Raw genomic sequence first — 13,309 nt, 5'->3', positions numbered from 1 at the left:
CGGACGCCAGGAGCAGCGTTACGGGAATTGCAGCAGACTGGAGTCCCGCCCCTTCGCCGTCGGGTTACCGCCTGGCCAATATCCTAGCGCGCCGGGTCTCGCTGGAGCCAATGAGCATACAGTCCCTAAACCCGGGGGCGGGGCGCGGCGAGGGCGCTGCGGGGCGGGGTCGGGGGCGCAACGCCCCGCCGGGGGAGGAGGGCCGCGTGCCGCGTCTGCGGGAAGGAACCGGGAGCGAGCCGGAGCTGAAGCGAGGACTGGAGTGGTCCGCGGATTCGCGCGGGGAACGCCCGGGCGCAGCTGAGCCGGGGGCCGCGACTGGCCGGCCGACTGGCCCGGCCTGGGGCGGAGGGAGTCGTCGCTCTACAGACGCGGATGAGCGAGGCGCCGCGGCCTGAGGTGAGGAGATCCCGTGGCCGAGTGAAGGGCCGCGTAGCGGGAGGGTGAGGGCCGGGTCGGGGGTGTTGGGGCCTGGAGACCAGGCACTGGAGGGGGCCACCTTTCCCCGGAAGAGGGGCACCCCAATAATGTGCGCGTCCCAAACTTGTTAGTCCAGCCTGGAAATCCCCCACATTCCTCCTTCCTTTCCGTGTTCACACACCTCTGAATTTGATTTCTACAAGTTTGTCACCTATATTTCTCAACCATAAGCGCAGACCTTACTTCAGCGCGCGCACACACCCACACACCCTTCTTTGGCCCACGCCCCCAAATCCCCACTTTTTGCCCTTTTCTATCTCCCCTTAATTTGCACTAGCCCCGCACTTGATTCTTCATTTTTTTTCTACCTGGAAATCAGTATCTCTTCACCAAAGCCATCTTTTCATCGTGAAGTTAGTGTTTCAAGATGGTTGAAAGTTCATTTTAATTAAAATATTTTAAACTAATTGAGTTTTTTTTCTATTTTTATCTCTTACATATGCCTTTACATGTATCTCTTAACATGTATCCCACGTAACGCTGTATATTTGAGAAGCATCAAATCCATCTTTAAAAGCTCACCCCTCCCCCAAGCTTAAAGGTTATTCCAAGTGGCAAGGTTCTTCTGTTTTTCAGTAGATGAACTGCATTTTATTCATAACTCCAACTGAAAAAAATATCACAGGTTAGAATTAAGACTTGCCATTTTGGTTTTTTGGGAATTTTTCCCTTCAGAAGAACACCAATTTTGGTTTAATTTGTGTAGTATTGGCATTTTTATCAGTTAACGCTGCTAGGAAATAATTAGTGATTAGAATGCCAGGGTGACTTCTAAAAGATTGGAGTCTTTGGTTAAGTCACTGCTGTAAACAAACCCTTTAGACTGTGTGACTGCCAGCTTCAAGTTGGAACAACTCTTAATTTGAAATTCCTGGCTCAGATCATTATCTGAGCTGTGTTCGCCATTATCTTAATTTCTTAGATTACTGATAATTTTCACTTGGAAGTATTTTTTTTTTAGCTGTAAATGGAATTATACGTTTATGGAACCAACTTGATACTAAGTTGAATCATGTTTTCCAGCTGTTTCTTTTGAGGGGTTGTTTTGAACACTTGTTTTTAATCACAAGTGGAAGAAGAAAATTATAGGATGGAGAAAGTGAGAAAAAGAATAAGTTTTATAGTGGAATTTTTCCCTCAAGTCTCTAATTGGCAATGCTATACATGTTTAAGTTTCTCATAGGTAATTTTGAATATTATAAATACTGCCAGCTAAGTTAATATATTTTCTTATGTAATGAAAAACATGCAGTGTTCTTTCACGTTTTCATTTATGAGTTGCAGTGTTTCCAGTTTATTTAATAATTTTTTCCAAGGGAATTTGCGCTTCAGTTAATGTTAGGTAAGTGTTGATTATTACATACACCTATGAAGTAAAAAGTTGCAATATTCTTTATAGAGAAGGAAACTGAGGGACCACATCCCTGTGATACCTAGATCTGTGCAATCCAAATCCTGTAATCTCAGTTGGTCATTTTTTCATGCTGACGAAATTCTTGTAAAGGATCCACCGTACAGTTTGGGAACTTGCGGACTTGAAACTGATCCTCAGAGAGGGTTTTTTTTTTTTTTCCCTATAGAAGCTAGAGTTTTTCATTTTAACATATCAGGACTCCCTAGTTCTAATACATTTGCAGTCTGGCTCCTGGATAAGTGTGGAATGTTCTCACAGTCTTCTCCATTTCTTTGATTGCAAAGGTTGTATGATCAGAGTTGAAGTTTCTATTTCTACTCTTTTCACACAACAAATACTAAGGACTTACTGCTGGCTACAGGAATTCACAAAGACATATAAGGTATTCCTAGGACGTTTATAGAGTTTACAGAAATTGGGCTGGCAGATTTATGAAAAATTATGCAAGGCAGTTTTAATTAGAATGATACAGAAATGTAGAATGTAGAAATGTAGAATGATACAGAGACTACTATAGATAATTAAATTAGGGAGTGATTATTTAAAGGTTGGAATAATCAAAGGATTGAGCAGAAGTCAAACTTGAAACCTTCGTGAGATTTGGATAGAGATAAATGAAGGAAACTCAAGCCAAATAGAGGTCTATGTAGAAGGTATGTTAATTAAAATAGCCAATGGTATGTAATACTTTATTTGTGCCAGTCATGGTTCTGAGCACTTTGCCCATATTAATTCTCTCAGAAGGCAAGTGCTATTATCTTCCTTTTACAAAAAAGGAAGCCAAAACAAAGAGAGGTTAATTTGTCCAGTGCCACACAGTTAATAAGGGGTAGATCTAGAATTCATGCATAAATAGCCTGGCTTCAGAATCTGAGCTCTTAACTGTGATGCATGTGTTTTTTCTTCATATAGTATACTTGAATGGTGGTAACTAGAATAATATGGCAATTCCAGAAGGTCTTTTAAAACACTTTTTTTTTTTTAAAGATTTTATTTATTTATCTGCCAGGAAGAGAGAGAGAGAGCGAGCACAGGCAGACAGAGTGGCAGGCAGAGGCAGAGGGAGAAGCAGGCTCCCCACAGAACAAGGAGCCCGATGTGGGACTCGATCCCAGGACGCTGGGACCTGAGCCGAAGGCAGCTGCTTAACCAACTGAGCCACCCAGGCGTCCCTAAAACACTCTTAATTGTGCTCTGTGTGCCTCAGAGTATCTGTAGATTCTGAAAATATCAAGACATAGAAACAATTCCAGTACAGTGTTAATCAGTCCTATTATGGAACTGTACACAAGTGCATCGGGAGCAAAGGTGTTTGTGGGAACTGGGAAATTCCACAGGAGAGATGATGTTTCATTGGAGTTACACAGTTACAAAGCAGAGAATGGGAAAAGATACTGTAGAGTCAGGATAGTGTATGTAGAAGCACAGACTCTGAAATAACAAAATATGTTAGAGAAAGTCTAGTAGTTTATTGTGGCTTGAGCTTAGTCTGTAGGAGTGAGTTTAGTTTACAGGTGTAGGGAATGATAAAAAGTAGACCAAAATGTGAAATGGCATGATGAGTTCAAGACAAATAAAAGCTTAAATATTTACATTTGGGAAGCTGCATAAATAATTCCACTGGATTGTTTGCTATTCTCTTTAGATGTACAGTGGTGGGGTAGCTTGAGGAAATAATAGTTGAGGGTTTTTTTAGAATAGACTTTATTGTTCATTGGTTTGTTTGTTTGAAGTGCTCTCTACACCCAACATGAGGCTTGAACTCAAAACCCCAAGATCAAGGTCACTTGCTTTATCAGATGAGCCAGCTAGGCCCTTCTAGAATAGATTTTTTTTTTTTTTTTTCAAATTTTTATTTTATTAACATATAATGTATTACTTGTTTCAGGGGTACAGGTCTGTGAATCATCAGTCTTAGACAGTTCACAGCAGTCACTATAACACATGACCCTTCTCAATGTTTTATCACCCAGTCACCCTACCCCTCTCACAACCCAGCAGCCCTCAATTTGTTTCCTGAGATTGAGTCTCTTAGGGTTTGTCTCCCTCCCAGGTACCATCTTGTCTCATCCCCCCCCCCCCCCAATTCCTCATATCATAGAGATCATATGATAATTGTTTTTCTGTGATTGACTTATTTTATTTAGCATAATACTCTAGTTCCATCTGCGTAGTTGTAAATGGCAAGATTACGTTTCTTTTTTATGGTTGCATAGAATTCCATTATATATACTTTTAGGCATATATATATATATATATATATATATATATAATAACCATTCATTTGTTGATGGACATCTAGCTGCTTTCCATAGTTTGGCTGTTGTGGACATTGCTCTCAAACATTTGGGTGCATGTGCCCCTTTGGATCACTACATTTGTATCTTTAGGGTAAATACCCAGTAGTGCGATTGCTGGGTTGTAGGGTAGCTCTATTTTCAACTTTCTGAGGAACCTCCATACTGTGTTGTAGAGCGTCTGCACCAGCTTGCATTCCCACCAACAATGTAGGAGGGTTCTCCTTTCTCTGTGTCCTCGCCAACACCTGTCGTTTCCTGACTGATTAACTTTAGACATTCTGACTGGTGTGACGTGGTATCTCCATGTGGTTTTGATTTGTATTGCCTTGATGCCATGATGTTTAATTTAGCACTTTTTCATGTGTCTCTTGGCCATTTGGTTGTCTTCGCAGAAATGTCTGTTCTTCTGCTCATTTCTTGATTGGATTATTTGTTCTTTGGGTGTTAGGTTTGATAAGTTCTTTATAGATTTTGGATACTAGCCCTTTGTCTGATACATTTGCAAATACCTTTTCCCATTCTTCAGTTGTCTTTTGGTTTTGTTGACTGTTTGCTTTGCAAAAAGCTTTTTATCTTGATGGAGTCCCAATGTTGCCCTTGCTTCCCTTGCCTTTGGCAATGTTTCTAGGAAGAAGTTGCTGCCGGTGCTCTCCTCAAGGATTTTGATAGATTCCTGTCTCATATTGATGTCTTCCATCCATTTTGAGTCAGTTTTTGTGTGTGGTGTAAGGAAATGGTATAGTTTCATTCTTCGGCATGTTGATGTCCAATTTTCCCAAAACCGTTTGTTGCAGAGGCTTTTTTCCATTGAACATAGAATAGATTTTAAGTACTGGATAAGATAGGTTAGACAGGCACATGAAGCCAATTTTTTAAGTTCTAAAATAGCTAAATATTTGGCATTATTATTGACCCTTTAAAAGCTTTTTGAAGATAAGAGTGACAAGTTAGGTAGGTTGATCCACCTGTAACGTCAGACTGATTTTGGAGGATGGAAAGAGACTGGAAGCAGGTAGGCTGTTAAATAGTAAGGTGATCCCATGTGCCGAAATGATGATCGTCATGGTAGAAGGTAGAAAAGAGACAAATAGAAAAGACCTCATGAAAGATGATTAGAGAAGCTAGAATAAAAAAATGATAGGTAAGAGGCAGTGATGGACCCCATTGATTTAGGTAGTTCAAAAAGGGTGATCTTAGGTGGGGAAAAAGATAATTTTTTTCTTCCAAGTGAGTGCATTTGTGTCTATTATGTGTGTAGCATGTATGTTATTTGTGTATTGTTTTTAGACCTTTCTATTTGAGTCAGAGGCAGAATATCCAAGACAATGATACATAACTGGAATCAATGATTCCAGCCAGAATTTTTTGTTTTTTAAAGATTTTATTTTTTGTTTGACAGATCACAGATAGGCAGAGAGGCAGGCAGAGAGAGAGAGAGAGAGAGAGGAGAAAGCATGCTCCCTGCTGTGCGGAGAGCCGGATGCAGGGCTCAATCCCAGGATCTGGGATCATGACCTGAGCTGAAGGCAGAGGATTTAACCCACTCAGCCATCCAGGCGTCCCCCAGCCAGAATTCTTGAAATTATTTTGTTTGAAATAGTAATAGTTGAAGTTCTGTATCTTCATATGTTGGTATTTTTAAAAAGCAGTAGATTCCAAATACTTGGGTACTTCCATAGCCAGGAGGTAAACCCTAGCAGAGAATTCAGTGAAGGAGACATAAAGTAAGATAGATGAACGAATTCAGCCACATGATACCATTATATAGAAACCAGGAGAAAAGAGAAATTCAAGAAACACACCTGGTCAACCATGTTCAGAAACATAATATGTTACAATGTCTAGAGTCTCTCTCTAATTCCGTGTCTGTCTAGTCTATCTTAATGAGATTTAATGAGAAATTAGTTAGCTAATTGATCATGACTAAGAGAACTGTGTGTGTTGAAATGTGGCTGTAGTATAGGTTATTATTTTAAAGATTTATATTTATTTATTTGAAAGAGGGACAGTGAGAGAGAGCATGAGGGGGGGAAGGTCAGAGGGAGAAGCAGACTCCCCATGGTGCTAGGAGCCTGATGCGGGACTTTATCCTGGGACTTCGGGATCATGACCCGAGCCGAAGGCAGCGGCCCAGCCCACTGAGCCACCCAGGCGCCCTAGGTTATTAGGTTATTATTTTAAAGCTGCATGTATACATATCCCAGAGCGGGAGCTTTATTTCTTTCAGCACAATAAATCTGTTGGCTCTATTAAAAATGAGGATGTTCTGCCTCCAAGTTTCCATTTTTCGTTTACTTAGTTTCATTCTTTGCTTCAAAGTGGATTTGTTTCATCATTACTTCTGAAGACTGCATTTCATGTTGGTTGTCTCCACAGTCTGCTTTTGTTTGGATGTTCTATTGTTTGTATTCCCTCACCTCCATTCCCTAACAGAAAGTAAACTGTGTTTCAGATATGGCCGCTCTGGTTTGTACACTGGCCTGTGCTGGAATTTTGCCATTGATAATCTTCATTTGACATTTAGAGTCAAAGGTGACATATAGCTCATGTGTATGCTATGTTCTTTGTTTAGAAAGACCTTTACTTGCATTTCATTTCTGGGCCTTCTGGGTCCTTTGTGAATTGGGCTGTTCTCTGTGCTTCTGTAGCATTCTGTGCATATTCTACCTCTCTAAACTTGAAACTTAAGAGCAAGACCTGTTTATTTGGCTTCAACTGTATGAGTTATATTTCTTAAGCTGCAGTGAGAATGTAAATAGTCATCAAAGTATTTTTTATCCTTTTCATATGTCTGAAACAAGTCAGTGATAATTTGTAGGGGCCCTTGCCTAATTCTGAGGTCTCTCTTTCTTCCAAAAGTCAGAATCTAAAGATCCTTAATCTGGAGTGTATGTATGTGTAATGAAGTAGAACTCTTTATCTTTATGCTTGTGGAGCCAGTTTTCCCAGTGCTATTTTAAATGGTCCTTTATTCCCCCAGAGATAGGTGGCTTTTTTTTTTTTTTTAATCAGATGATTAAATTCTTAAATATATATGGGTCTGTTTCTGGATTTTTTTTTTTGCTTTATACCATTGATCAAAATATTCAGATGCAGTGCCCCGTTTAATTACTATAATGTTGCATTATGCCTTAATAGACGATAGAGCAAGTTTTCTCTTCATTCTTCTCTTGAAAATTGGCTTTTGGTCATTATCTCATATTTTGTGTGACATTTTAAATTGGTTTGTAAAGTTCTATAATCGACTTTTTTGTAATTTAGGTAAAAATTGTGTCGATTAATACAGTAATTTGTGAAGAACCAGTGTCTACCATGTATATTTTGTTTTCCATTTCATGGTATTTGACTAATGAGCTTTTAGTAAGGGTTTATAGTTTTCTGTATCAGGTTATTACATAGCTCTGATTAGTTTTTTTTCTTCATTACAGTTTTTGCTGCTGTTGTGACTAGAATTTTTTCTTTAAAATTTCTAACTGGTTATTACTGGTATGTAGGAGAACTATGTTTTTTGATGATCTTTTGTTTAACTATTAAACTCTAAGTAGTTGTGGTAGTTTGTCATTTGATTCTCATTCTTTTCCTTAATAGATAATACCATCTGCAAGTTTTTCTTTCTCCATTTTTATATCATCATTTGTTCTGTTTTTGGTTAAGCCATGTAGAACAGTGTTAAGTGATGACTTCCAAGTATCTTGTTTGAATTCTGACTTCAATAGGACTGATCCTAATTTTTATTTTTGAGTATGTTGTTTTCTGTGGGTTTCTGATAAAAGATAGTGGCAACAGCAACAAGAGCTGCACTGGTAACAGGTTACCATTTATTGAATACATACTGTGAGTCAGGTAGATTATAAGTGCTTTATGTTTATTGACTTACTTAATCTTCACAAAAGCCCTGGGTAGCATGTGGGGTAGGTGGTGGTGGTATCCTCATTTTACAGATAAGGAGAATGAAAGGGAGGGATATTAAATAACTTGGCTAAGATGTTTTACAAAAAAAGGAGTTGGGATTTGAACATAGGCTTGAATCCATCATCTTTGTTACACTTCATGAAGGTAAGGATGGTCTCTTTCAGTCTTCATTTTTTGACACTTTGTTTTGTTTTTTTTTTTTTTTTTTTTTTTTTGATGATTTGGGATTTTTTTTTAATGAATAAGGACAGGCACTATGGAAATGCAATTTCTACTGTTCTTAGAATTCGTATTGAGCATGGTATTTTTACTCAAGGAATGTTGATTGAAACCACCTCAGTCGGGTACCCGTTTTTTCCTATAAGGTCTGAGCAGTACTCTTGCAATTAACAGGAATAGTCTTTATTAAGAGTGCACACATATATTTACTAAAAGAAAAAAAAAGTAGCATCACAGAGTGAAGTGATCTGTGTCAAAGAAATTCCTTTGAGGTCCAGAGGGCTATATACTTTTGGAATTGAACAGGAATCCTTTGTCTACGGATAAATTTTATGAACCACTTAAAAACTCTAATGCAGGGGCGCCTGGGTGGCTCAGTGGGTTAAGCCTCTGCCTTCGGCTCAGGTCGTGATCCCAGCATCCTGGAATCAAGCCCCGAATCGGGTTCTCTGCTCAGCGGGGAGCCTGCTTCTCCCTCTCTCTCTGCCTGCTTGTGATCTCTCTCTCTCTCTCTGACACTTTGTTATTTTTTAAGTGAACAGTTGTTGAACATTATCAGATAATTTTCAAGCATCTATTGGAATGATTGTATAGTTTTCTTCTCTTAATCTTAATATAGTGCATAATATTGTTAATCTTTTGCTTAATGGACCATGCTTACATTTTTAGGTTTTTATTTTTTTTAAGATTTTTAAAAAATTTATTCAAGATAGAGAACATGAGCAGGATGGGGGGAGAGGGAGAGGAAGAGGGAGAAGCAGACTCTCTGTTGAGCAGAGAGCCTGACTGGGGGCTCCATCCCAGAATCCTGGGATTATGACTGAGCTCAAGGCAGAAGCATAACATACTGAGCCACCCACATGCCCCTAATTTTAGGCTTAGTACTATTGGTATTTATGGAGTTTCGTTGTTGTTTTCAAGTATGTTACGAAAATTAATTTGCAAATGCTTTGATTAGGATTTTTCACACCAGTATGCATAATAGTTTAACAATAGTTTTATTACATAATTCCTGTTTGATTTGGTGTCCAAATGACTATGCAACTTGCACTTAGGACCAAAAACGGGATAAAAGGAGGTAAGATTTACCCTCTTGCCTGATATAACCATAAAACAAAAAAAAAACCCACATGAAACAGTGATAATCAAGACACTTGACACTGGATAATGAAAGGCAGTGGTCTTGATAGATGAGAAACAAGTTAGATGAACCCTGTGATTGCCCTAGCCTACTACCTTGAGAAAGTTTCCAGTCCCTGGCACAGGTAGGGGGAATCCAGGATAAGATCCATGGATTCTCTTTGACCTGTGGAGATGGCTAGGATTACCAAAGGAGCTAAAGTTCACAAAACAGAGTACTAGAGGGCTCTAGAAAGCTTCAGAGGTCCTGCTAAACTAGTCATCTGAGTACTGACTAGTGCATGCATGTAAAGAAATCACTACAGACCAGGGAAAGAACCTCCTGGAGAGGATAAAGATAGCAGTGCTTGGTGCTTCCATTGGATCAGGAAAGGTTCCTGTCCTCACCAGCCAGGTTTGGAACCATTTGACTCATGGGACGTTGGTTAGAGACACAGAAGGATCCTGGCTCAGTAGTAAATAAATTGGCCTGGAATAAGTGCTGCTCCAATTCCACCCAGGGTATCTTCCCCCCCCCCCCCCAAGTTTTTTGTTTAAATTCCTTTTAACATCCAATGTGAAATTTAATTTCAGGTGTACAAAATAGTGATTCAGTACTTTTATACTATACCCGGTGCTCATCCCAAGTGGCACTCCTTAATCCCCATCACCTGTTTCACCCCCTCCCCCCCCCAAAATGCATCTCCCCTCTGGTAACCATCAGTTTGGTTTTTTTATAGTTAACAGTCTTGGGGGGTATTAGGGTGGCTCAGTCAGTTAAGCGTCTGCCTTTGGCTCAGGTCATGATCTCAGGATCCTGGAATCAAGCCCTGCATTAGGCTCCCTGCTCAGCAGAGGGTCTGCTCCCTCTCCCTCTGCTGCCTCTCCCGCTGCTCACGCTTTCTCTCAAATCTTTTTTTTTTTTTTTAAGGGTCTGTTTCTTTGTTTACATCCTTTCTTTTTTCTTTTTTTTTTTTTTTAAAGATTTTATTTATTTATTTGACAGAGATCACAAGTAGACAGAGAGGCAGGCAGAGAGAGAGGGAAGCAGGCTCCCTGCTGAGCAGAGAGCCCAATGCGGGCCTCGATCCCAGGACCCTGAGATCATGACCTGAGCCGAAGGCAGCGGCTTAACCCACTGAGCCACCCAGGCGCCCACATCCTTTCTTTTTTAACCTTGTTTTGTTTCTTAAATTCCATATATAAGTGAATACATTGTCTTTTTGTGACTTATTTTACTTAGCATCATCCTCATATTCTCCAGTTCCATCCACATCATTGAAAATGACAAGATTTCATTCTTTTTGATGGCTGAGTAATAGTCCACTGTGTGTGTGTGTGTGTGTGTACACATATATACACACGTGTGTGTGTGTGTGTGTGTATATACACCCATACACCCCCCCCCCATCTTTTTTATTGACTCATCAGTTGATGGACATGTGAGCTGTTTCCATGATTTGGCTGTTGTAGGTACTGCTACTATAAACATCAGGGTGCATGTATCCCTTTATATTAATAATTTTGTATTGTTGGATAAATACCTACTTACCAGTATATCTTAAAAGGAAGACCTAAAAGAACCATATTGTTTCCAAGTACTTAACTGTGTCCTAGAATAAAGTTCAAAGGTACAGAAATAACAGGGACACCTTTGCTTGAGTGACTGGATTTTGGCTCAGGTCTTGATCTCAGAATCCTGAGATCAAGCCCCATGTCAGGCTCATGAGGTGTCTGTTTTTCTCCCCACTGCCCTCATTTCTTGAATGCTCTCTCTTGCTCTCTCCAATGATAAATAAACCTTCAAAAAAAAAAAAAAAGATTTAGAAATACAAAAAACAATCCAGTACAGATCCAGTAGCAAAGAAGGTGAAAATCAGTGTCCAGCATCCAATTAGAAATTACCAGGCATGTGTAAGAAGCATGAAAGTACAATGTATAATAAGGAGAAAAATTAATTAAAAGTAACACAGAGCTGACATAGATGTTAGTATTACCAAAGAAATTAAAAGTTACTTTTTATAACTGTGTTCTATACGTTCAAGAAGTTAGTTACAGAATACATGCAAAAGACCCAATTAAACTTCTAGAGATAATAAATATGTGCGAGATGAAAAATAAACAAGTTAGGATTAATGTCAGATTAGACATTGCAGATGAAAAGATCAGTAAGCCTAAAGATACAGCAGTAGAAATTATCATAAAACAGAAAAAATGGACTGGACATCAGTGAGCAAGGGGAACTACTTCAAGCATCCTAATTAATACATGTTAGTAGAATTCTCAAGGGTAGGAGCAAGAGTGTCAGAGATAAATTCAAAGAAACACTGGCCTCAGTCTTCATAGATTTGATGAAAACTGTTTAAACCAGTAGATCCAAGAAGTTCAACAAACTCTTAAGCACCAGAAACATGATAAAAACTTGACCACAGTGCATTATAGTCAAGATTGCTCAAAATTGGTGATAGTTACAGAAAACTTACATGCATCCACAGGAGAAAAGAGGCCTTTCATACAAAAGAAGAAAGATAAGGATGATAGTGGATTTCTCATGAGAAACAGTGTATGCAAGAACTTAATAGCTACATTTTTAAAACACTGAAAGAAAAATCTGTCAATTGAGAATCTATACCTAGTGAAAATACCTATGAAAAATAATAATGCACTTATTTTTAGGTATGTGGAAACTTCACCAGAATCCATCACCAGCAGACCTGCACTACAAATAATCCTTCAGACAGAAGGAAAATATCAAATAGAAATGTAGACCTTAGACAAAAGATGAGAAGCTCTGGAAATGATAGTAGACATAGGTATATACACAAGATATTTGTATTATAAACTCTCTTTTACAGTGATTTTTTAAGGGGTGCCTGGGTGACTCGGTGGGTAGAGCCTCTGCCTTCGGGGTTAAGGCCTCTGCCTTCGGCTCAGGTCATCATCTCAGGGTCCTGGGACTGAGCCCCACATCGGGCTCTCTGCTCAGCAGGAAGCCTGCTTCCTTTCCTTTCTCTCTGCCTGCCTGTGATCTGTCTGTCAAATAAATAAATAAAATCTTTGGGGGAAAAAAAATGAAATCAAATCTTGCCATTTGGGACAACATGAATGATCTAGAGGGTATTATGCTTAGCAAAAGTCAATTGGAGAAAGACAACTATCATATGATCTCCCTGATATGAGGAAGTGGAGGTGCAACGTGGGGGTGTTGGGGGGCAGGGAAAGAATAAATGAAACAAGATGGGATCGGGAAGGAGACAAACCATAAGCGAATCAATGTCACAAACTGAGGCGGGGCAGAGGGAGGGGGCTAGGGAGAGGGTGGTGGGGTTAGGGATATCGGGGAGGGTATGTGCTATGGTTGAGTGCTGTGAAGTGTGTAAACCTGGCGATTCACAGACCTGTACCCCTGGGGCTAATAATACATTATATGTTTATTAAAAAAATTTAAAAAATTTTTAAAAACACCACAGTTGCTCCTGGATGGAGTGTTTTAAGTGTCAATCAAGTCTGGTTGATAGTGTTATTCAATCTTCTGTTATCATTAGTCATTTTCTGTCTACTTCCTCTATCAATTATTGAAAAGGGGGTATTGATAATCCATCTATTTCTTCTTGCAGTTCTTTCAGATTTTGCCCTATTTTGAAGCTTTATTAGGAAGGTAAATGTAAGGTCTTGATGAAGTGACTCTTGTATCATTGTGCAATGATGTTCTTTACCAATGGTAATATTCTTTGCTCTGAAATCTACTTTGACATCATTACAGACATCTCATCTTCTCTTCCATTAGTGTTATTATGGTATACTCTTTCCCTATTCTTTTGTATTTTACCTGTTTCTTTCTTCATATTTAAAGCTTTGTGGGTTT

The 13,309-nt window shown here is 39.3% G+C and overlaps 1 protein-coding gene across 3 annotated transcripts in view; it reads left to right on the top strand.

The window, feature by feature from the left end:
• The first annotated feature begins 218 nt into the window (after nucleotides 1-218).
• The window catches only part of IL6ST (interleukin 6 cytokine family signal transducer), a 56,515-nt gene continuing 43,424 nt past the window's right edge, over nucleotides 219-13,309 (top strand). For 2 of the 3 annotated variants that reach the window (XM_047729638.1, XM_047729636.1), the window contains exon 1: nucleotides 219-399. The gene's annotated coding sequence lies outside the window, so the exon portion shown is untranslated. Of the gene's footprint in view, nucleotides 400-2,178; nucleotides 2,277-13,309 lie in introns of all 3 variants that reach the window. The other variant, XM_047729637.1, reaches the window with a different exon arrangement.

Source organism: Lutra lutra, chromosome 5, assembly GCF_902655055.1.
Source record: "Lutra lutra chromosome 5, mLutLut1.2, whole genome shotgun sequence".
NCBI lineage: Eukaryota > Metazoa > Chordata > Mammalia > Carnivora > Mustelidae > Lutra > Lutra lutra.
Note: the sequence above shows the minus strand (reverse complement) of the source record. Positions and strands in the feature narration are given on the sequence as shown.